The 25,746-nt window shown below is 39.7% G+C and overlaps 1 protein-coding gene across 4 annotated transcripts in view; it reads left to right on the top strand.

Annotated features, from left to right (window-relative positions):
* Positions 1-25,746, top strand: part of LOC128808808 (protein TUNAR) — a 160,219-nt gene that overhangs the window by 54,287 nt on the left and 80,186 nt on the right. Inside the window, exon 1 of one of the 4 annotated variants that reach the window (XM_053980367.1) lies at positions 5,357-5,372. The exons of the other annotated variants lie outside the window; for them this stretch is intronic. The gene's annotated coding sequence lies outside the window, so the exon portion shown is untranslated. Of the gene's footprint in view, positions 1-5,356; positions 5,373-25,746 lie in introns of those variants that run through there. 4 annotated transcript variants of the gene reach the window in all.

Genomic DNA, 25,746 nt, shown 5'->3' with positions numbered 1-25,746 from the left:
ATTTAAATTTTGTCAGAATTATTTTACTGGTTTGGGTTTGGTTTTTTTTTTTCATTTTTTTTCTTTTCTTTAGAAAATCAGTCTTTATCTACTATCTATTTGATTGCTACCAGGGTGGCATTGGCACCTGAATGTAAACAATCTCACATGTCCCAGAGGCAGTTTTGTGGTATATGTCACCCCATTAAACAGTCTACAACAAGACTAGAAATTTTAAAAAGGCAATTGTAACTCGAAGCAAATATCATCCTAATTATTTGTGATAACTTCTGTCATGTATTTAAGGCAAGCCCCTGGAATAAGAACTTTTTTTCTTTTGCCTCATACTGTTCTTTTGATATTCTTGACCCCTGTAGTCAGAATCAATGCACTGAAATCCCACAAAAAACATGGAAAGAAACATGAACTTAACATTTCATTCTATCACTGAGGTTCTCCTATAGATTTACTTCTGAAGACGTTTTCCTTTAGGTTGATAGCACCTAAAAAATAGTTCAGGTTTTATAGTAAATCTCCCCTCTATAAGTTTATATCCATTGCCTCACTGAAGCTTCAGTCTGAAATGGTAGGGGTTTGAAAGCTTTTTACGATGTAAAGGATGCCGTGCAGTTTTATTGGCACTACCCAGCGAAGCGTGGTTCCATCAGAGCCTTTTATCAGGAGTTTACAAGTGCAGCGTTACAAATGAGTTTGCTGGCAGGGAGCTGACCCCTCACTGTGGAAGGCAGAGACTGGTTGTATAATTCAAACCATCAACATCTGGCCTTCTGGGATTTCCACCTGAAAAAAGACTTTGCATGAAAGAGCTCGAGGCAGATAAGGGTGGTACATGCGGAGCAGTGAGCCCTGCCCGGTGAGCAAAGCTCAGTCAGCACTCGCTTCATCAGAGCCACCAGAGCTCGACACCCTGCTCGGAGGTTTTGCCTTAATGAGCTGTGATTTCCAGTCATCACAGAGCACTTGCCATGCAGGGGTGGGAAATGGCACAGCCACAGCTGCACCAGGGTCTGCCTGTGCTGATAAGCCTTGCTCAAACCCAGGGCTGGGTAGCTCAGGAGGAACCACGAGGCTGGGGTGATCAGATCTCTGCTAGCTCAGGAACCTCTGCTCCAGCTCCCCTGGCACTGCTGTCACCCTGCCTACCTCCACTGACCCTCTTCTCTCTTGTGTTAGTGTGATGGTGCCAAGTCCTGCACAGGACTAGGGGGCAGAGCAATTGATTTTTCAATTCACTTGGAGTTGTGAGAAAGTGTGTGTGTGTGTGTGTGTGTGTGTGTGTGTGTGTGTGAGGTCGATGGAGCATTTGAATTTGAATGGGAACATTGAAAAAGGGGTTTTAGCATGTTCAAAATGGAAGGACATGCTGAAATGAGCAGTAGATGTAGCAAGGAAGTTTGAAAATGTCAAAATGAACTGTGTAGACTTTTGAAATTTCTGTAATTTATTTTTATGGAGTTTAAGGAGATAACTTGAATTTAAAGGTTTTAGGGATGTTACTAAATTTGTGCTTTTAATGAGGAAAATATGGACCTGAAAAATATCATCCAGTTCTGTTTGGAAATGTAAAAAGAAAGAAAAATATAGACATGACAAAGGACTGTCATTACAAACAAATGTCTTTCTGGTACATGATACAGATATAAGAAGAGGAAAAATTAAGACCAGGTAGCCTGAGTAAAAAACAGTAGTGTCAGGTATGGGCTAATTGCTAATAGTGAAAAATGCAGGCCAAGGGAAACAGTTATTCTAATTTTTTTTTTTTTCACCCACTTTGTACTGATGTAAAGGATTACAATTAACTGAAAATTGAGACTCAGACTCTCAAGGGTAGAAGAGCCAACATATCTGTTTGTAGGGCAAATATGAGTAATGTACAAAGAGTTGGAGGATAAATGATTTGTCGTAGTGTGACATATCCTAGAGAAAGTCTTCTAATGCCCTCACAGAGTTGCCTTTATTTCAAGGTTTCATCAAAAGAATTAAAACTGTATGAAAACCTCGGCCAGGAATTAGCTAGTAGCTCCCATGTGGCTTCCTGTGTGCTTGGAACCAGCCTGTGGAGGAAGGTTTGCTGTGCCCTCACAATGTGTGGCTTTTGGGCTCCAATGCAGCAGCCAGACATCAGAGTTCAATCTGCCACTGCTTTCTCATTAATAAAAACCATGGAGTCTGGAGAAAATACAGTAGCATCAAGTGATAATAATTTATTTCCAACATGAAGTTGAAACATTCTAACATCCTTGCTCATTCTAACACCAATTTTCTTTTTTAAGTAACTTGCCATCTTATATATATATATTTTTTTCTCAAAATCTACCCTGACCCAATGTCTTTCTTGAGCTTTTAAAGGCAGTATGGATATCCTAGAACAGAAAAACCAAAATGGTTTGACAGGGCCACATGGATGTTAAGGTTATAGGTTAAGGTTAAGAATATAAGGCTTGGTTTAAAATTCATATTTATTTTTAAAGTCTTCTAATGACTTTTTTCTAAAACTTTCAGAGACGTCTGGGCCCAATGTATTTGTGTGTCTCTACATTTCTATGAGTTCAACAGTAGGTGTGAAGCTAGCCTGAGTGTGTCACACCACTGACTGAATAGAAATTTCTGTATAATTCTCCCTGTGCATGAGGTGGGAATTTCTCATTTCATATATCACTAGAGACTCGCTGCTGCAAATCTGTGAAAACAGATAACCATATCCTGCCTTTAATGCTCATTAACATCTAGAATTTACAAAGTTCCTTCCCAAATCAGGCTGTATAAGGAGCAAAGTGTTTCTGGCCTTTGCATTCCTGATGGGAACAGCTTTGGATATAACCAAGGTTTTTGGTCAAACCAGCTTTCTTTACATTGTTGTTTGCAGACAGACAACAGCCCAAAGAGCCTCTGTGGCAGTTCCACCTTCAACAAGGATCCTGGGTTGGGATTTGAACAAGGAATTTGTTTTTTGGGATTTGCATAAACTAGATCCTCATTAGCATCCCCCTGAGATTTACAGAATCTAATCTTGCAGAAAGCAAAAGCAGCTTTCATTCACCATCCATTTTAGACCATAGCACCTGTGGCCAGCACTGGTCGTCTGCTCCTTCCCCAGCTCCTGGAGCCTTGATTTGCTTTACACCATTATAGTTGCACTGGTCTGCATGTGTCTGCCCCAGCCCTGGCACATGTTCTGGCAGGAGGCATTTGGCAGATTTTCTGTTTCTTGTAGTAACTGTCTTTTACATACCTTTTGGTGTTGCCAGGTAAACTGTCCCTGGGCAGGGATTTTGTCTGTTTCTTGAGAAAGGTCCCCAACATATTTTGCTGTTTGCCACTATGTGGGTCTGAAGCAATCTGGTTTTCTAGATGATCTCAGTTTTGAATGAAGTTTTATTTTTGCACAGTGAAAATGTTTGGTTTTGTTTTGGGTTTTTTTTCAATATTTTTGAGTTAAATGATCAGTCCTAATGCTCCATTTTTTCAGTTGAGTTCCTCTCCATCAGACTGTCCTCTGCCATTAATTGCAACCAAGGTCTTCATTAATTTTTTTCTAGGTTTCTCTGACTTGAGTGTCAACTGGTCCTGTGACAGTCCAGTTTCATAATTCCCCTGGGGCAGTAACATTTTCCAAAACATTATATCATAGCCAAGCATTTTTTGTAAGCATCCTTTAACTATTTCTCCCTTCTCTGGCAATGGCTTCTGCTCTGTGTTCTGGTTCTGAATGAATTAATTTGTCATGCTGCTTTGACTCATTTGAGCTGTCCTCTGAAACATCAGCTTGTTTCTCTCCTAACAATCCCGTTCTGCATTGGTCACTTCATCTCACACTAACCAAGATTTCAATTCAGATATTTCTGGCTTATGATAAACAGGGATTAGGGGAGGAGTAAGAAGTGGTTGATGTCCAGTTGGCCCCTTTTGGGACTAGTTTAGCAGGAATGCTGCTTGCTGTCTGTCTGCTCTGGAGGGAGATCATTCACCTCGAGGTGTGCAGAAGCCTGCATGGCATCCTTTTGCACGGGTCAGCCTTGCAAGCCCCTCAGGCAGGAGCAGGGGAGGGGATGCAGCACCTTCCAGTGGGAACCAGTAAATACAATTATGCCCTAAGGACTGCACTGCTTTGCTTTTGTGTTTGTTCTTGGGATTTTTTTACTGCTTTGGAGAACTAATATAACTTCTGTTTACCCAGCCATACATAATTCTGTGCTATGTTTTTTCTTACTCTATGTGGGAGTACACCGATATTTTTGTCCCAGCTGTACAATCATAAGATTAAATGATAGCTTCATCTTGGAGCTTTTTGCATTTTGAAGGGTCATACAAAAATCCTTAAGAAACAAATAATAGTGCTATATTTAATTTCCAGTCAAAATGGATCTCAACTAATGAAAATGGATGTTTTAGAACTCTTCCCCCCCCCCCCCCCCAAGACTATGAAAGCACTTCAGCTATTTTTTAAGCACATTTGAAATTTAAAGTCCAAATTTTTCTCTTATCTCATGAAAATGCATGCTAGGAATCCTTAATCCAATATTTTAAAATACTTATTTTCTTAATTTAAAAGGGCAGACGCCACACCGGGGAGATGTGCAAACAGGAGTCTGGAGAGTTGCACATTTTTCTAGTGCTTGCATTGATTATGTCATTTCAGATATCTTGTGCTTCAGTTCTCCCTGTCTATGATCAGAGTTAATATTTACTTTATTAAGAAACCTTGATTTAACTTCAGAATCTCATATCCCTATTATGTTATTGCTTATTATAAATCAAGTTAATGCACTTAAAAAGACTCATATGCATGCAAGAGATTACTAAAATGCTGCTCACATGGTCCAAATGAAGCACATTAGCAATATATATACTTTTCCCAGTAGTGAGGCAGAGTGTGGAGGCATTTGCAGGATCAGTACTTTACAACAGAAAAGCACACAGCTTTATATTCTGCCAGGAAAGTTTTCACTCTGCTGTTCCTGACATGGCTCAGAAGGACACCAGACACTTTGAAAGTCTGTTAAATGGCTAAAGAGAATGCATTATTATTACTTGGAAAAGAGCCACCAGCTCACATGATGCCTTGCAGTTAGCAAAAAAAGCCAAACTCCTGCCCGTGAGAGAATGGGACGTGGGACATCAGTTCATAGTGAGGAGAGATGGCTTCTCTTTGGAAGGTGGGCAGAGGACTGCCTCACAACAGAAATGAGCTTTAACGATTTCTTTAGAAAGGCTTTATGTATGAAGGATAAAAAAAAATGAATGGGTTTTGATGATGAGATACAATGAGATTTTTAAGTTCCTTCTAAGTTTGACTGCCTTCTAATGCAGGGTGGCGAAGTAGGTGGCTGAGTACAGCAGAAGCTCCATCTCTGGAGAACTTTAGATACAAGGTAAACAAACTTCTGTTTGTTTTAATATAATTGACAGTTTATATCCCATCTTTGTGTGTGCTTAGCAATCTCTAGAGGTCTTTGCCTGCCACTTTTTAAAGATTTATGAAATGTGAATGCCCACTTTATGTATTCTTCTTTTTGCCTCTGATTCAGTGAAGACTTTGTGCTGTCTCACACTGCCAGAGACAACTTTCAGATTTGTATACTTGCTAAAATTTCAGTTTACTTAGTGGAGTTTTAAACAAGTAGCTGACCACCAAAAAAACCCTCAATTCAGTAAAATGAAACATATTTTCCTTTAAATGTGGAACGTAGGGCTGGTTTAGTGAAGTTCCATGGTATTATACCACAGGAAAAAAAAAAAAAAAAATCATTGTGTGTGGTGCTATTTGCCATGTGAGTGATAGATGCAAGGAGAACACAAACTCTACCCTGGCACAAGCTACTCTTTACTGTCAAACCTTGTTCTATTACAAAGGTGAATTTTCTGTGCAGCAACAGACACAGAAGAATTTCCTTTACACTTGTTGGTGAGTAAAAACCTTGCTTGCATCAGCTGCATTCCTGCCTCCCCAGAGATTCAACCATTCACCATTTCACCCAGCCCCCATCTCCACTGAACTTCATTAGAGAAAACTTGAAGTTTTGAAGTAAATTACAAGAACACAGTAAAGCAACAAAAAAAATAAATCCTTCAGTTTGACTCTGCCTTGGGTACAAATTTCCATCCTAAGACTGTTTCTGTATATAGAGCACTACATTACAATCATTACTCTGAATCTGCCTATCTCCAAGCACCAATTTTGAGAGTTGTTCAACAAATCTTTATTTTCTCTCTCTCTCTCTTTTTTTTTTTTTTTTTTTTTTTTTTGTGGTCCCTCTGCAGCAAGGAACAGAACTGGGATAATTTAACCCTCTGCTAATTATACACTTGAGTCTATTGGAGGGCTCAATTCAGGCTGATGTGCTGACTTGTGCTGCATGGTGTTAATTGATGGTTTAATCTTTCATTCCTTTGCCTTAGCTTTTCTCCTCTTAGGATGCTGGAAAACTAATATTTTTTAAAATGCATTTTCCTAAAAATAATGTCACTTTGGGTCTCATTACTTATTTCAGGGCACATTTGGCATTATATTTAGACAAGAACTCCTGTAGAATACTGAGGGGTCATTTTGGAAGAAGCTGCCATAAACAATTGTGATGAGAAAACTGACATTAATGTGAATTTGCTAAGTAAAGTGACTGGAGACATCATCCAAAATTTCTATGAAGCTGTGATGATTTTTTTTTTTTTGTCACAGCTATGCTGCTTGCTATTTAAAAGTATTATCTTGTATATTATTACCCAATTGCTTCCATTTAACTACAGATTCTTCCTATTCATATCCTGCTTTTGCTAGGGAAAGACTAAAGCTTCTCTTCCTTACAAATGAGTGTAAAATAGTGTGTTTATAGATTTGAATAAATCTAATCAATAATTAGATTTTAGTTCTATGAAATTTACCTCTTGATGCTTTTTTGGGGGGGTATTCTTTGCTTTCTAAGAAAGTTTTTTTCAGAGTGCATGTCTGTACCTAAGATTCCATATATTCTGAAATATTCCTGGGTATTCTGGAATGAGACAAGTGTGTTGAAAAGCAAATATTCTTACTTCATTGTTTTCAATAAAGAACAGAAACAATGTTCAAGTTCTGTTCACAATGATTGCTAATTTCTTGCTTTAGGAGTTTGTCTGTACCATGCAATTAACTGTGGAAGTTGCTGCAGTATAAATGTACTGAGTGATGGCTGTTCTAGAGCAGCTCCCCTGTAAAGGCTGTTCCTGTCTCCGCGTGGGAGAGATTCTGTAATAGCTACTGGTTGTCCCCCTTTATTCTCCCTTAATCTGGGTTAATTGTCTCTTATACATGAGTCAAATATGCAGTTTGTGTATTCAGGCTGAATTGTCTTGGTTTCATTGACTTCAGTGGCAGCTTATGACAACTGAGAAACTTTGAAATATTTCTTCATAGTGTTTAATGTAAGCCAAAATCCTCAGTTAGATAGCTGAGGACTTCATATGTCTGACTTCTGAAATGCAACTCAGAAACCAGGTTTCACAGGTGCTGCTATATTCCTTATGGGCTGAAGCAGAACCCCCAAAGGGGAGTTCTGGTCATGGCTTTCGCTATGACCTAGAAAGCTAAATCTTAATGTTGTGTTTTGGACTTTCTCCCAAAACTCCTGTGATAACAAACTACTTTGGTGATTCTATAATGCAATAGCCCTGAACTAATTAAAGAGGAAAGAGGAATAATCCTGAACCTTTGTGTTCTCTGTCCAGCTGGCAGCTATTTGCTACAGAGAACTCCTGCAGTAATTTTTATTTGGCCTTTATACATTGTGAGCATCTCACAATAGACATATCAAATGTCCAAAGGCGTTTGATGGGAAGCCATTTTGCATTCAACTCTGCCACAAAATAGACACAAAGATACATAAACACAGTTATGCAAAGACTCATATATCTTCACTTTTTGTTATGACTTTGTTCTGATGCAACATCTTCCCCCTGTCTCTGTGCTCCCTCCTTCCCCACAAAATTTAAGCTCAAAAATGTTTCATAGAGTGATAGAATGACTTGGGTTGGAAGGGACTGTAAAAATAATTTCATTCAGATTCTCCTGCCACGCACAGGGGCACATTCCACTAGACCAAGTTGCTCAGAGCCTCATGCAGCCTGGCCTTGAAAGATTGCAGGGATGGGGCATCCACAACTTCTCTGGGCAACCTGTTCCAGACAGGTTGTTCAGCACCCTCAATCTAAATAATTTCTTCCTAATACCCAGTCTAAATCTAAGTCTAACCTCTTTCATCATAAAGCTATTCCCATTGTCCTACCACTGCATGCCCTTGGCTTTCCCATTACAAGAGAAGGGGAAAAGAATTTCACCATATCAAACTGTAAATGTCCCAAATCCTGAATAAAGGACAAAAGACTGTGATATATATTAGAGAAACATAGCTTCAAATACTGGCTGGTTAATGCATGAAGGTGTATGGGGCTTAAGTCAGAGTCACCATTATTGACAAGAACACCAAAGACAGCCTGATTTCAAAACTGACATCTTGATTTAAAGTCAACTTAAGCATGCTTAAAGCCCTTTCTTGATAGTGCTGCCAGGAGGGAGGCAAATCCTGGAGCTATTCTAAATGTCACCCTTGTATACTTGGGTTGTTTCAACTGACAAAAACTTGATGGCCACTTGGAAAATTGACATGATAGAAAACACAGAAAAGGATACAACCGCAGCTCAATTAAAGCCACCAAATCTTTCCTGACATGATTGCTGTCTTCCTTTGTACTAAAAAGAAGAGAGGGAATAAAAAAAAAAAGTCTTGGCTTTTGTATTTACAAAGCTGTAGGTTCATCTGTAACACTGGAAATAATCCAAGAAGGCATGGCAGCAGGGCTTTTGCATTCTCAAAACCAAGTTATCCATTAGAAATTTCCAGACTACTTCTCTGCCTGTCCTCCTGCCTGCCTTGTTCCTTTTCCCCCTTCCAAATTGCTAAGTTTTTGTCATCTCTCAAGTGTCATTGTGTGGAGGTCATTTTAGTGTTGTTTTTTTGAGTCTCTTTCCTGCGTTCCCTTCAATTTAGGAAGTTCCTCTGGTACAATTTGTACCTCTCAATTGCTTTCAGTCAGAATTAAACACACGGCTTTGTACCTTGAATTTGTCTAGCACAAACACCTCACGCACTTGTCAGAGGGGATTCACTCCTTTGTTAGCTGCATTTATAAAACCAGACTTGACTCATGCTGGAAGGTTTTGCTGGTCCTTTACCCTTCAGCGGGAAATGACATGAAGTCCTGTTTGAAGCATTTTATCTTGAACCACAGGGTTGTGCTTATATGTGCATGCTGGAAAACTAGAGTGGTTTCAAATCCTCATCAACAGAAAATTTAAAACACTGTAAAAATAAGGCAGAATGTGTTTCTGAGAATGCTTCTCCCAGTGCTCACCACTCCCTCCTACACTGGCCTGGTCCTTGCTGAGGGCTTGGGTCTGTGCTTCGATTCCACTGTTCCCAAAGCCTCTCTGAGGCATGAAGTAAGACAAATTCCAGGCAAATTAACTATAAACCAAAAATATGTATAACTTCCAAATGTAGTTTTCAGGGAAAATCTGCAACTTGCTATAGAAATATTGGAGGAAAATGCCACCACACTAAAGCTAAAGCTCTTGTAGGTCTATAATTTCAGAGATGGAAATATTTTTACTGTCCTGTTATGTACTCTCTTGACCACCATCTGATTTTTTTTCCTCGCCTAACAGTTATGATGTATTAGTCTGGTTTAGACATAAACAGTTAACAGCTTCTATGTCCCTCTTTCCTTCTACAATTGCCTGCAGAGTAATGTAAAAAACAATATTTTGAAGAACCTTTCCTGGATGATCCAAACAAGTCAAGAGACCTTTACTGGGGAGGATACCTCCAGCTGCATCCTTCTTGTTACAAGTGGGCAGCTCCCTAACCCCAGCTTTATGTAACTCTAGGGTTAATATTATCCTAAATTCAGTGGTTCAGATCCTATAATATAAGCACATAGTAAATCACTGTTCCTGGAAATTTGAAATTTTTTTTTCACTCACTCAATATTCCTGTGGCATACAGAAGATGTAAGATGGCCCAGTAAGTAGAGCAATGAGACTACAAAAAGCTGAAGTCAACCACCAATTCTTATTGCTGTTGTGCTAGTTTTTGTGGTAGGATTCTTCCCAAAATGCTTAGTGAGAGATGTTAATTCTAGAATGAAATGAATTACTTATATAGCCCCTTGGTGTGCTTTGTCTTGGGGGAGCAAAAAGTAGCAGCATCTCCTTGTATTCAAAAGCCCTTGGAACAAGTCTGACTAGAATAGAATGAATAAATTTTTGAGCTGACTTAGACTGTCACAATGTTAACATATTCTTGTTTTTATGCAATCTGATACTAGTATGACTGTGATTGCTCCATGCATTGCTGGAAGAGGCATTTCAACCTCTCTGAATTCCTTAGCAGGTTGACAGGGTGTGGCCAATAGTTACTTTCTACTTTTGCAGAAATTAAGCACCAAAATATTCAGAAAGTCACACATACTTCCAGGTCTGTTTGATTATCTGAAGGTGATTTGGTGCTAGTACTGCAGATATCCCTTTTAAGCCACACCCTATAGTTTTCCTGAAATATAGTGTTACACAGAGTCATCATTGGAAAAAAATATCTGTCACCAATGTCCATTGCCCATATAAAGTCACAAAATGAGATGTACTGAGATAGCCTTGACAAGAGAACCCAGATGGAAAAAGAGATCTCTTCATCTCAGCAATAGGAATGTTCCTTTTTTATCCCCAGCTATGATAGCTGCAGAGACCTAGACCATGGAAGCTGAATATTAAGCCAAGATATTTGAAAAATATTTGAAAATCTTTTCTGTTGAAGCAGTTTTCAGATTCAGCCATGTCTATTGGGAATTGAAAGCTATTGCAATCTGCTTGGCCATTCAGCACAGATTGAGTTAGGCTGTTTCAGGCACTTCAAATAAATCCACCCATGAAAGGAAGCCGTTGCCACAGAGAGCTAGTTATTTCTGCCATTTATCAATTAGACTAAATACTCTTCTGCAAGCTCAGGGACCTGTGATACAAGGATGTGATTCAAGTTATTTGTAACCAAGCTGGAGTATTCCTCAACCTCCCTACTTGCACCAAGAGGTGTTTGGGAATTAGTTTCTGAGAGGGTAGAGTAGGGAAAGCTCTTTTGGCTGTCAGAAAATAGGTATTATGGGACATGTCTAAAAAACGGCTTAAGAACGGGTGTCAATCAGTCTTAAAATGTATTTGCTAGTGTGTGTTAATGCAAATTCACAATTGCAGAAGATGAAGTGCGTGTTGATGAAAGACCTTGCAAAGAGTTTGTTTTAAAGAGGTAGATGTGTACCTATAAACTATGCAGATTAAAAGTTATATTTATAGTCTGTAAAGGATTAACAATCATAGTAAAAAGCACATAAAAGAATAATGGAACCTTTTGTATCAATGATGAGCAAGCTTCAGGGGAAGATCTGGTTATCCTACATGTAGCCCATCTCCTGCACTTAAGGTGTGCTGTCCCCATTGTGTGGTACCTTCCTGATTCCTATTACTTCACCAGGAATATTAATCTTGCAGTGTACAGAAATACTGTACAATATATACTCTTCTTATTTACTATATGATGGTTCTAAGATTGTTGGATGGCCTGACTCAAATTTTGCAAAATTGTGAGTCCAGTCATGTACAAAAGTAACATTTATGACAGTTTAGTTACCAAGAACCACATTTATGACTGTGAACATTGTCTGCAATATTTCCTCTGCATATGTGATTTAACATGCCAATTACTTTAGCATGAAGAATAAAAAATAATCATTTCTTCAGCTTAATTCCTGACTCATCAGTGACTTCATTAGCATTATGATATAGACTAATTTATCCCATCCAGCCTCACTTCATCCTTGGATAATATGGTTGTGCCACTTCCTCATTGTCTTGTCACAGAGCAATAGATGGAGATAGATCATTTAATATTGTAACTTACAAAGAGTCTTACCTGTGGGATCAAACCCTATTATTTATTTGTTCCAAACCATTTTTTGAGATCATCTTGAGAGGCAGCCTTCTCTCAGTACAATGACCAGTGCCTTTTAGCTGCATAAGCTGTCTTCTGTGTTCTTTCTTACAGTCTAGGAAGACTAGTGGGGCATTAAAAAATCAGAGGGCAGTGAAAAGACACTTTCTTCCCCACAGAAGCCAGGAAAGTCCTTCCAGTTCAATGTTAGCAACAAAAGATGATTAATTTGAAAGTCTTTCATCTCTCAATCAAGCAGATTCTTTCATTGTTTCCTGTCTTCCACTTCTTCAATGCTGCCACTGAAATCCCCCATGGCAGTGCTGTCTCTTCAAATAAGAATCAACCTGTAAAATCTCCTTTTCCAACTGAAATGGGATTAAGCATGAAAGTTTTCAGTAAGAATACTGTTCCTGACAGTCTCTCATACTACAACTGCTGTTTCATTCTGGTTTGCCATAAAAGTTGTTACAATTAGTCTTGGAAACCTGCTGGCTTCAATATGCAGCTGGTGTCCTTATGGCTGGACTGATGCATGGCACTCAGTCAGGTTTGTGCAGCACTAACTCATTCTGCTCTCACCAGAAACTGCTGCTTTTTTGAGGATGTAATTTCAAACACACAAGCGATCTGGTCTCCCACATATTGCAGAGGATGGTAAATATTTGAGACCATAGTGCAGTGTAGGTAAGTTGTGGAGTTACAAGTGATCAGTTCTGAACACAGCTCGTTTTAACTGCATTAGTGAGGTGTCTTGGGTGTGGCACTCATGGTCACTCTGCTTTTGGTCAGGCAAAGTATGGACAGGACAAGGTCATCTTTACTTGCAGTGCAAAGGGAGACAGATCCTTATCTCTGCAATTCTTAGTTCTTGCAGTGCAGAGCTATCTGTGAAAAATGGAATGGATTGCAAACTTAAATGAAATAGAATCCAAAAAGTTAAACACCATCTTATTTTCATATTTTTTCACCTCTCCACCCCTGACAAAGCCAATCCATTTTTATGCATATAAATGTGGTGCACATTTCAAAGGTAAGCATCAGTGCTAGATCCTAGAGCTATTTATTTCCAGACCCCTTAGCCATTCAATTGAAATGTCCAATTACTCTAACTTACAGTGAACCTTAATAACCTTCATAATGAAGAAGAATTAAAGTAATAATGCATCACTTACACTATTTATTAAGTTAAAGTGACAGAATATCGATTATGCTGACGTATAACCAGCGACACCATTAAAGTAACAATGTTAAATAGCTGGTGTTTTTTAACAGGGTTATCTCAGGCCACACAGAAGTTGATGGTCATTAATTGTCTTGTAAGTGTAATTTAAGACTTCCTTCCTGAAAGAAAAAGATTTCTAAGGGCCTGAAAAGAGTTGCTTAGTTAGATCATGCTGGTAGAGCCTGCCTATGTGTCTTCTTGCCTGGGAAGTCAAGTTCATGATGCTAAACCTGGCTTTTGTGAATGTTCATGGATGTAAATTCAGGTTCTGTCCCAGAGTCTGAGACTGTCTTTTCTCCTTGGGTAACTGAAGTTTGTCTTTTATCACTGATTTGCCATCTATTTCTGTGGAAATACAAATTGATAATGTTCACTTAATGTTTTTTCAGAGATTTTCTGTGAACTAGAATCTCAGCTTTTTAAAACCAGCCTTGCTTTTACTTTCTTAATCCCTTAAACCCAGGCAAGAAAATGTCATGCTTAGTTGTGCATTTTAGTCCTCTGCGGTTGCTCTAAAGTGCTACTATTTCTATTGCCTTGTATTGCTATGACATTGGTGAATTAATTACACGCTACTAAACGTTTCCTTGTTTGTTGCATTTATAGTTTCTCCACTTTCACCTAAAGCCTCTTGATAATGAATAGCTTTTTGCTAATCACTGTTCTTGAATGAAAATTCAAGCATCTCAGTGTTCTTACATTAAAGAGCATAACTTCAGTACATAGGGTTTGAGGGAAAAAAAGTGAAAACATTTTTGGAGGATTTAGAAGATAACCCAAAAGCTAAACAAATCCAGGAGGCAAAAAAGAAAACTCAGAACTTTTTGGCAATATTTTAATTTATTTTAAGCCTGGTCCATGAAATTTGAGCGGATTGTATTGGCAATGGTTCTTACACAGCTATTTTCATTCGCAGAATTTGAGCTGAAACACAGCTTGAGTATTATATGAAATGTTCCATGTGGAATAAATTATTCTGACAGGGCCTTCATAGACTCTAAAAGTATTGACAAAAATGACTTTGTGTTGCCATTTCTTGATGATTTACCCCGCATCAGCTGAGCTACAGAACCCACCACGGTCCCCACCCTGGCCTGATGCAGTCAGAAGATACGTGGCGGGTTAAGGTGATGTGGTGATTTGATTCACAATTAATGTGCAAAGTCAGATACCAGCTCGTGTGACAAGCAGAATGCAATTAATCCTTCACAATGCACTTTATTTGCATCTGAGGCAAATGAGAAACACTCAGATGGGCAGTTACCAAGGTTTAGCTGATGCATTAAGTGGTTAGGAAGTGGTAAGGTGATTACTTGTGGCCACTGCCTTTAATTTCAAACAGTAAAGTATATCACCATTGATCCTCAGTCTGCAACCCTGATCAGCAAGGGCAGTGGCTTCTTTCTATACCAAAATAAACTTGCACTTATTAAAAATTTGGTTGTGATGCAGGGAGTTAAGACATCAAGCAGTATCCTGCTCAGTCATTTCTTTTGTTATTGCTGCTCTTATGAACTTTTGCTGAGATTTCAAGGAAAATAGAATATTACTTTCAAGGACTGTCTTTTAAAAGTCAATTCAGAAATATGAAACAAATTGTTGGCAGCCTTTGGAAAAGTAGGAACTCAGCTCTCATCTTCTTTCTGTAAAAGCCTGAGGTAAAGTTAGATGTTTCATAAGATAATAAATATCTCTTAATTCTCATATCCTTGAGCTTGCCAACAGCATGGAAAATACCTGAAAGTCAGTTCAGGAAACAGGACTTAAAACCACAAAGTATGCTTTGAAATGCAACAGCAAGCACAAAGTCACTCCAAGCCTCTGCAAAGTGTAGTAAACATGATGACTCTGGTTTTCTTGTATAGCATTTTTGGAGCTAATTTGAAGCTGTGCATTCCCAATGCAACCAAGGGCTACAAGATCTTAGCCAGCGTATTTTAAATGAGGCCTTTCCAATTGGGATAGTCCCTGTGTTGCATTGAACTGCAATGCATTTGCATCATTAGCTTGGAGAGAGATGAGACAACCAATGTAATAAATATAGTAATTTAAGAAAAACTCAAATTCTTGCTACTGATCTGATCACGCTGTCCCACTGGGGTCATTCCCTATTACTTTAGTTTGCTTAATATGAGTTAGATCAGTATGTCCAAAGAACAGAATGGTGTCAGGTCTGGAGATCTTTTTGGTCTAGTCTTTTTCTCGTAATTTTCCTCTAGCTATACAAGCAGTTGAACATAAAGACAGAATTGCTTTTTTTTTTTTTTAATTTGTTTGCCCTTGCATGTGGTCTTTCATATGCGAAGTATTTGACACTGTTCCGCATGATGTCCTTGTCTCTAAATTGGAGACACATGGATTTGGTGGATGGATTTCTCAGTAGATAAAGAACTGGCTGGATGGTCACACACAAAGAGCTGTGGCCAATGGGTCATTGTGAAGACCAGTGATGAGTGGTGTCCCTCAGGGGCTGGTACTGGGGCCAGTGCTATTCAACATCTTTGTTGGTGACAGGGGACAGCGGGATCAAGTGAACCCTCAGCAAATGTGGTGACAACACCAAGCTGTGTGGTGCAGCTGACACACTGGGGGGACGGGATGCCATCCAGAAGGACCTGGACAGGCTGGACAGGTGGGTCTATGCAAACCTCTTGAAGTGCAAGGTCCTGTGGCTGGGTTGTGGCAAATGCAGGGACACCCACAGGCTGGGCAGAGAAGTGACTGAGAGCAGCCCTGAGGAGAAAGACTTGGGGGTGGTGGTTGATGAAAAACTCAACATGAGTTGAGTGGCAAATGTGCTCACAGCCCAGAAAGCCAAATGTGCCCTGGGTTGCAGCCAAAGGAGTGTGGGCAGCAGGTCGAGGGAGGGGACTTCTCCCCTCTACCCTGCTCTTGTGAGACCCCACCTGGAGTGCTGTGTTCAGTTCTGGTGTCCCCAATATAAGAAGGACACGGAACTGTTGGAGCAAGTCCAGAGGATGCCATGAAGTTGATAAGAGGACTGGAGCACCTCCCCTCCAAAGGGAGACTGAGAAAATTGGGGCTGGTCAGCCTGGAGAAGAGAAGGTTGCATGGAAAACTCACAGCAACCTTCCAGTACCAGAAGGGGGCCTACAGGGAAGCCAAAGAGGGGTTCTTTGTCAGGAACTGTAGTGATAGGACAAAGAGCAATGGGTACAAACTGAAAGAGAGGATGTTTAGATTAGATATTAGGAAGAAATTCTTTACCAAGCAGGTGGTGAGGCTCTAGGACAGCTTGCACAGGGAGGTTTTGGATGCCCCAATCCTGGTGGTATTCAAGGCCAAATTGGATAAATCCTTGAACAACCTGGTCTAGTGGGAGGTCTGCCTGCTTATGACAGGGGAGGTTGGGTCTAGATGATCTTTAAGGTCCTTTCCAACCCATAACATTCTATGAATCTATATTAAATCTGGATCAAGAGTTTGTGGGAGACACTAGGGAGTAATCATAACCATCCGTTTCCAGAATTGTCATATCACAAGAATAGAAGGTAACCAATGGTAACTAGAAAATTACCATTTCTCATAAAAGAAAAAATAGTCCTAAAAAACCACCTTTTCATAAAGACCTATTAAAAGCCACTGCAAAAGCACAAAGTCTGAAGCTTGTGTGTGGAAGAAAAGCTTTTATAGGTGTGCCATGTGTTCAATATGGGGAGAAGAATTTGCCTCTGATACAGAGAGGAATGGGCATCTGCTGTGCAGTGGGTCTGTGGTTGCTGTTGTGAGACTTCAAGAATGGGTTTATGAACAGATTTCAGAAATCATGGGAGCACTGAGCCTCTGTTTTTCTGAGCACTGTGCAACCATAATGCACAGTCTGCATCCTCCTGCTGTTCCCAGTAATATATACACACACTTCAAAATATCTTTTCACAAGCATATTTGACAGCTAGAGAGGAGGTGGTGGGGGTGAATGGCACCTGACGCTGTATGTTCACTATGAATAGCTGCAGTTCCTTCCACAGCAGTTTTCTTTATGTTTCTTGTTGTTCCAAATTTTTTTTTTTGAGGGAAGATGGAAAGAAGGGTGTTGGAGGTAATTTTTCTGCAGTTCCTCAAATACTCCAAGGAGTGCCACAGTGTGCCAGAGGCATGTTCCTGTAGTTTTAAGATCAAAGTGTATGTTGCCTGCCCTTGGAGGTGGCAGGAAAGTACAGGGGATTCAAAGCCTGGTGGGAAATGACTGAATGACTCTTTAGAATGGAGGGATCCCAGGGTGGGCACAGTTCTGCTCCTCCTGCCTGAAGCAACCAGTCCCTGGAGTGAAACAGTCTCCAAATTATGTTCCAGTTTTGTCCTGGGTGGAAGTAGTCTGTTCACGTCAAAAGAAAGTCCTGGAGTAAATTAATATAATTGCAGCAAGGTGATCAGACAGAGCCTTGGTACTGAAGACTGAACTTTTTTTATTTGAGAAAGTAGATGCTGTTTAGCAGCATTTATCTACCCCTCTCTAACTTTCCAGCAGTAAAAACTAAGATAAAATGTAAAATACAAGGAGTTACATCAGCTAATGATTTCATGACCAATAACTGGAAATTATATTAGGCTACATGAAAAATAGTTCAAAAGATGAATGTTTTGTGAATGTTCTGATTATTTGAACATAGGATTGTATGAATGATATTTTAAATTGTTTTTTGCTTTTGTTGGCCTAACACTGCAACACAATTTTCTTAGTAGATTCTTTGTACTTGCATACCTTTTTTTTTTTTTTCTTGGCTTTACATTCCAATAGATGTAAAACAACAACCATTGACTCTTGCTTCAACCTGATCTCCATGAATCTCAAAGGAGATTTTATGAATGATTGGTTCTGGTGTCCTGATGCATTAGCGAGAATAAGATGTCAAGTTTAGCATGTCACTGCTACTTCAGCATGTCAGTTTTACTATCACTCTATCTGTGTTTGTCAGATGCATTCAAAAATGCAGTTACATCTTTATTATTATGAAGCACAAGAAAATTTATCTCTGAAAGAAGCCAGTGGGGCTTATTTATTTTCACATGCATCCTCCATTCAAAAGATTAATCCAAAATAAACACTTTTTCTAGTGAACAAAGTGTTGTTATGTGTGCTGCAGATACCACATAGTGCATATTTTTCACTAAGAGAGCCCTTAGCTTTAGGGTATGTGGTGCCATTTCACTGTTAGGGATGAAAACTGGCAGTCTGGTGTCTCCACCAGTAGTAGAAATGGAAAACCCTAAAGTATAGGGGATACATGCCAGGACATAGGACACTGCATCATTCTTTGTTTTCTAACAGAGGACAGTGCACATGAACAGCAGCAATTCTGAGTAGGGAACTCACCTTAAAAGACCCCTCCCCACAATCAGTGGCCCTAAGGTTGGTTTCTCCTCAGAATGACTTGCAGAGAAGCAGAAGAGGTGCAGAAAATGGGAGTGTGAAGAATATGGCTGTAAAAGATGAAGAGCATCAAAAAAGACAAGTGAAAACAAAATGGGAAGATAGCTGGGAGGTGGCTTCTCTGTTAAGCTAAACAAATCTGGGGGCTTTAACAACCACAAGTTTGTGAGGCTGTAGTTCTGTCCATGACAATAAGAGACTGCTCCTCATCACTGATGTAAAGAGATACTGGAATAATGTTTATTTAATTGCACAGCCTCAGTAGGTAAGCATTTTTTGGCTGAGGTAATTTATACAGAGTGGAATCCCAGTCCTCTATTAATGCAGGTGCTGGTCTCTGTTCCTATGGTTACAGTTGCAAAGAACAGCCCTCTGCTTTTAAGTTGTTTGTAAATATATAAAACTGTCATCTTGGGAACAGAAATTTCCAGAGCTTGGTACCTTTCCTGAGGTAATACTTTCCTTTAAGAACCATTTTAAAAGCAAGGTAGAGAAAGACAATTCTGCTGTTTAGACAGGAATGGAGGAAAGTATGATTTTCTTACTATGTGAGAAGGTTCGTGCAGAGACCTGGTGTAGACAACCAGGAGGGTGTAATAGGATGCTTGCTCATTTGCTGAATACTCAGTATGTCTCCTGTTCCCAGAACTATTTCTCAGTCATAATCCTCACTCTTGCTTTCTGTTATTCCCATGCATACCAAAACGAGTTTTGGTATCTTTGCTGTTGGAATCTTTGCTGTTCCCTTCCATCCAAGGGATGGTAGAGAAACCAGCTTCGTACACGAGTGTGAAAAATGTTGTTCTCAGATTTTGGTGGAAAAGGAATGGTAAAATGTACACATTAATAGAATAAGTGACAAAGTGATGAAAGGCTCAGTGAACTTCTAGCATGGTGGTACAGTGTTTTGAAAACTACACTTTTTTTTTTTTCTCAAAATAATTACTGTCCTTTAATTTAGATTAAATGGCTTTCCTGTCCTATAACTTTTTCTAAATCAAATTTGTTTCCAAAAGAAAATCTAATTCTTTTGAAAGCCCTTTTCTGAATGTTGACGTAGATGTCAGTCACTGAATTTCTAGTTCTTGGCTCAGGCAATTTGTGAACATGAGCTGAAACAATATTTCTCCCTAAACTGAATTTGAGTCGAAAATAGAAAATACTAGCACACTAAGGCAACTCAGCAGTGGATTTTATGGGGAAAACTTTTGATGGATAAATATATCTTGATATGCCTCTCCTAGTTTCACAGGTTTTCTCTGCATTGAATCACAGTAATATATTGTTCTGACATGCTCTTTTGTATAGATACCCTGGCTTCATCTAAATAAAACTGGACTTTTATATTGAGGTATTATATTTCCAGAAAATTAGACAAATTATGATAAGGCTTATCTACTGTTAGTTTCTTTTCAAATCTAAAGCAGGAATGTGGAAGTTAAATGGAATTTGTCTTTAGTAAACCAGACCTTCTATCGCTCTCTTAACAGTGGGTTGTATAGTATGATGTGCCTATCACAGTATAGGATATTTACAAATGCTGTAGCTTTCTAATTTTTTAATTTAATGCACACACATATGTATGCACAATGCCTGCTTAGATGTTTACTGAGTAGTTTCTGTCTTTATAATATATAACTTAATATGAAATGGTATGTAGAAGAATTTGTTTGAACTCGGACAAAAAGGTCAAAGAAGTCTCAGTCAAAAAAGGAGGGGGAAGAAACAAGAGACGTGAAATAGGGTGCAGAAAAGCTGAGCAGTGGAGGAAGGGGAAAGATGGAGGGACAAACCATGATCCAAAAGGTGTAATACTTTACAAAGAATGTAAGATAACTGCCTAATTGTCAACCCACATTTAAACCATATATTTTTGGAACTTATCATCTGGAGTCCTTCTCTCCCTCAGTAATTCCAGAGGCTTTGAGGAACATCTAAAATTTAGATGCATAGAGAGATCATAGGTTCCATGACTGAACCTATCAGAAATCTGTCAGCATAGGAGGGCAGGAGCTTTTCATCCTTACTTGTACAATCGAGCTCTCTGATGATTCTGCATATCAGTGCATGGTATGTGAAGCAGTAAGAATGTAATCTGGGATCTTCAACTCTGCCCTGCTTTGTAAAGGGAAGACTGGAACCCAGTAATTGAAGAAAAAGCCTTCCTAAGAAAAACATTTTGTGAAATGCACTGAAAAAAATTATAAAGTATTTTAGGGCATGTGGCATTTGCAGCTCAGTTCAGAGAAATTGTAAGGGATTCATTCTGGCTGCCAGAGAGAGTCTTTGGGACTTTGATGATGTTTCTTATTATCCAAGTTTATTTTTCTGTTTTTCGTCATCAAATGGGAAAATAAAACCCAACATTTTTTTCTCGTCCTTTGCCTGTTTTGTTATATATTATGGAAACTCTTTGCATGCTGTTTTCTTGTACCAGTATCTGTATACAACACATAGCATGCTATGACTATCATTTATGCACATCTGGAAGTACTTCCATGAATACAGATTTAGTACCAAGTTCAATAATAGAAAATTGCTACTGCTGACAAATGTCCCCTACACTTGACTTCTGTTTTCTAAAAACTTTCCAAGTTTATTGTAAATAAGCTCCAATGAAAACAAATGGAATGATTATAGTCTGGATTCCCTTCAGAGTGGTTTCTGGCATGTAGGAAATAAATTATAGTGCATTCAAAAATCCAGCTGCTTCCATTTGGGTAGAATATGTTATGATTTAATGAAGAAAACCATCTGCTCATGAGTAAAATCCTAATTAAACAATATATGACTCAAAACAAAATCAGCAATAAAGCAGTTAATATTTTACAAATGTTGCCTGTAATGCATAGCAGCTAATGTGTTAAAAGCTTCTTTAAATATGTCTGGCTTTCACAACATTTTAATAGACTTAGAGAACATGCTTGCTATGTTTGTGGCTGGTACCACCACATCTCCATGGTAGAATTTAGATTTCATAGCACAAGCTAAAGCATTGTGTTGAGAACTAATATGTCCATCCTGTTTCAATTTTTTTAGTTTGTTTGTTTGTTTTTTTTTCCTGTTTGCTTCTTAGCATCACATTTAATGAATTATTCTGTAAAACAGATGCAAAAAGCTTCTGAAAAAAGCTGTGGACAAGCCACAGCCTGCCTGAACACATAATTTCTGTGCCAAAGTCTGATTTGTGAATGGAAACCTCCTCATACAGCTTGTCAGACCTGGTTATGCAACTGTGCAAAAGGACACAGAAAGCTGGTTAAAGAGATCTTAAAAGTGGAGTTGAGATCAGTGCAATATATGGACCCCCATTCTCTGAGGAAACAAATGTCATACTTCACACAGCTTAGATGCTGATGCTTAAACTACAGGCAAGCTTAGAGAAATAATAACTGCTCCGGTATGGTTAATATACTTCAAGAGAAAAGTCCTTTTCTGGTCAAATGTGAAGAATGTGGACCCAGAGACTGCAGCTGAGGACATGTGCAACCCCAGCTGTGTTGCTGGGGTGGGCTGAACCTTGTTTGGATTTCTGTGCCATGGCTTTACCTCCAGAAGCATGAGACTTGATGGGAAACAAAGGAAAAGTGAAGTGATAGAACAGGTAGATAACACTTATGAGCTCTGACTCACCGAGATATAAGAGGTCCTTGTGCATTGTTCAATGAAAACAAAAAACATTGTAAACAGCACTACTGTGCATAAGCACTACTCCATCCTGTTCATGGCATATTGCCTCCTTCCACATGTATGACCCTATTTTTATTTAAGTGCTTTCAAGAACTAGTAAAAGATATAAGGAAAACCAGAAACTACAGCTTGCTTGACACAGATATAAAATTTAATAACTCTGAGAACTCTCTCTGTCTCTTTTTTAAACTGAAGTAACTGTCTGGGTCAAACAAAAATGGAGAATTTATTATATTATTATATGAGTGAAATTAGGTAGTCTGTTCACAAATCAGCTCCTTGCCTTTTTTTTCAAAGTGGATATAGCTAGACTAAAACCATGAAACTCACACTTCCTGTGCTGTTTCCCAGTGTCTGTTGAATGGAAGATAGATTTTTCTTTGACATTCAGAGCACTGTTGAAGGGTTTTATCTTGCTCTCATCTGTACAGCTCTGACTTGCTGTGGCACAGCTATCTGTACAGGGTGTCCCCACCCTGGGACAGCCTCAGACTGACACAAACCAGCTGTAGGAGTAGGATTCCCATCAGCTACCATCCAAGACTGGGTGTGATAAGGGATCAGGACACACACCCCACACATCTGTTTTTCTTATCAAAAGTACTTCATCTATTACTCAAACCAAAAGGACTTTAAATTTGTTGTTGTTGTTGTTGTTCCATGCTTATCTCCAGAAACTCTCCTGTTTTTCTTACCCTGGGCAAGAAATCAGCTTCTTTAGTTTAGTCTCTGAATAAAATGTCCCAGCTGTGCTGAACTGGGCTACAGTGTGGCAGAATGTTTTTCAAGTCAGACATAAAGCTGTTCTCTTTTCCCCTTATACTCTTCCAATTAAACTTCAGAGAACACTTTGGGTTCTCTCATTTCACACCTAGAATATACAGCAGCAGGTCTTTAAGGTAAAATCCTCTGAATGAAAAATGGAATAATTTTCTCTTGAGGATGCTATTCTGCTGTCTCTGGGATGAGCAGTGGTTGCAACAAATCTAAAAGTTCCTCAGTAACTCAGCTAGAGTGGCCCCAGTGGATAGACCCCCATCCTCTGCAGTCTGCAAGAATCTATTCAGCTCTGTATAGAAATTTTACACTGCTTTTATTAGGCATTAAACTGCAGTGTGATTTTGAATAGCAGAGTTAGCCACATCATGTCTTCCATATAGGTGCTGAAGGGAAGAAGTTGTATGTGGGGGAAGCAGTTTTGAAGGCCAAAGTTCTGAGATGGCTATGCATGTTGCCTCTTTCCCATTAATGACTTTGTTCTGTTATTGCTTCCACTTAAATGACTTGTTCTAGTGCTGCAGACAACCAAAATTTCTGCAGGAATACTTATTTTTTCCTTTTTTCTCATCTTCTTTCTCCTTTAAAGTACTCAGAATTACCATTGTAAATCACTAGCTGGATGTAGCCAATACAGCAGCAATCTTCACTCATGCAATTTAAAGCCCCTGGCTACACCAAAGCTAATCTTAGCCTTGAGATCATCTAGTTCCACCCCCCTGCCACAGACATGGACACCTTCCACTAGAGCAGGTTGCTCCAAGCCCCATCCAACTTGGCCTTGAACACTTCCAGGAATGGCACAGCCCCAGCTTCTCCGTACCAGTGTCTCACCACCCTTACAGAAATGAGTTTCCCCCTATCTGAGCTAAACCTGCCCCTTTTCTGAAAGACATTAGACTTGCTCTAACAGGTCTTTGTCTCTATCAGGCTCCCAGACCTGGACGTAGCACTCCAGGTGGGGTGTTCTTTTGATGCAGCCCAGGATACGTTTGATTTTTCTGGGGTGAAGGGGAAGGTTGTCGGGTCACATTGAGCTCTTCAGTCAGCATTCCTTCCCTTTCCTGATGTATTAGATACCTGTCAGTCACTGGCAATGCAGAAGGTGTCTCTCTAGGCCTGGCTATGATTAATTCCACAATAAGGCAGGTTGCAGCTGTTGTCTCAATGCCACTGAAAATGAAAGGCAAACCTTACAAGTCTGTTTGTGTCATGTGGGTACAACAAGGATGTGCCTGCCATGAGTTTGCAGATGATTTTTGACACATACCTACAGATATGTCTATCTAGGAAAACATAAAAGCAAAATGTAGATAGCTATGTTTATCCTGCTCTTGCAGCTGTAGCTTCTGATCTTTTTCCATGACATTCCTAAGCACCTCTACTCCTGTCCTTGGGGATCTCACCATTTACTAGCTGTATAGTCTTCATTACTGATTTTAGCACAATCTTGGCAGCTCTGGATAAACTCCTTTGTAATAACTGCCCCATGCTAATAGTTATAGAGAAATTGGGTGCATTTCAGATATCGTTTTGCAGAAGTGTAGTATATGGCTGCCTTTTTCTTTTTAGATTTTCGACTTCATTATGAGAATAATATAGTTCTTCCCTCCTGCCACGAAGGTGTGACTCTGAGCAGCTGACTGTCACTCAGTTTGTTCTCCTGAAACAAACAGTGGTGTTTTGAGGTGAGGTTTTTTCAGCACCCAAGGTATTTTTATATGAAGAGTTCAGATACATCCACAGTAGAGAGGCAGAAGTATGGGGTCACCTGATTTGAACAGACAGAGACCTTTTTTCAGCCTCAGTGAATAGGCCAATGACCAACAAGCCGTCAGGGCATCCTCCTTGACAGGAAGCACCACTGGAGCTTCAGAGGCTGCCCAGGGTTGCACCTGCTTCCTCCCAGTGCCTGAAAACACTGCCAGGAAGGATCTGCTGCCTCTCCACCAGTCCCTAGGGCCTTTTTTCCTGAGGTCCAGTTTGAATCTGGACAGGAACCTCATGAATGCCTTCACCCTGGCTCTTTCTTCTCAGGAGAGGTGCTGGGACCATACCTGTGGGGGAAGCCACTGCCTGGTCCCTGTCTCCTCAATGTCTGTCCTGCCAGGCCTCCCTCCTGGTCTGCCTTACCTCTACTTCCCCCTGCACCTGCCTCCCTCCCTTCTCTGTGTGAATGGCCACCATATTGTACTGGCCAGCTGCAGGCGTCTGGTGGCCAAACTTTGCTACAGGGACATCTGTCTTGATAGGTCTTTACATGGAGGGGATAGGGTTTGTAATAGGACGCACCTGGAGGACAGTACAGTTGTGTCCTCACAGCTTGCTGCTGACAAATGCATTTTTGTCTCCTCTTTCTCAGGCATTGTGAAGGACTTTGTGTCTTGAGGAGTTTCTCAGTTTCTCAGCCAGCAGCCAAAGGCTTTGCATTATGGTGAGATCTCTCCCTAGAATCACATTGTGCTGCTCTGCGGTGGTACTGAGACATACAAGAATGGGTCAAAATGATGTTTCCCTTGTTGCAGTCATGGGCTTTCTTGTGTTAACAGTGCAATTGGAACAAAAGCAGAGCTACAATTTGGACAGCCTGCGTGGGCCTGATAGGAGAGCCAAGCAGTGTCCTAGGCAGAGCACTGACTGGGACCTGATGCTGT

This window comes from Vidua macroura, chromosome 6 (genome assembly GCF_024509145.1).
Source record: "Vidua macroura isolate BioBank_ID:100142 chromosome 6, ASM2450914v1, whole genome shotgun sequence".
In the NCBI taxonomy this organism is placed as follows: Eukaryota; Metazoa; Chordata; class Aves; order Passeriformes; family Viduidae; genus Vidua; species Vidua macroura.
The sequence above is the reverse complement of the archived record's forward strand: the minus strand, read 5'-3'. Positions and strand labels throughout refer to the sequence as shown.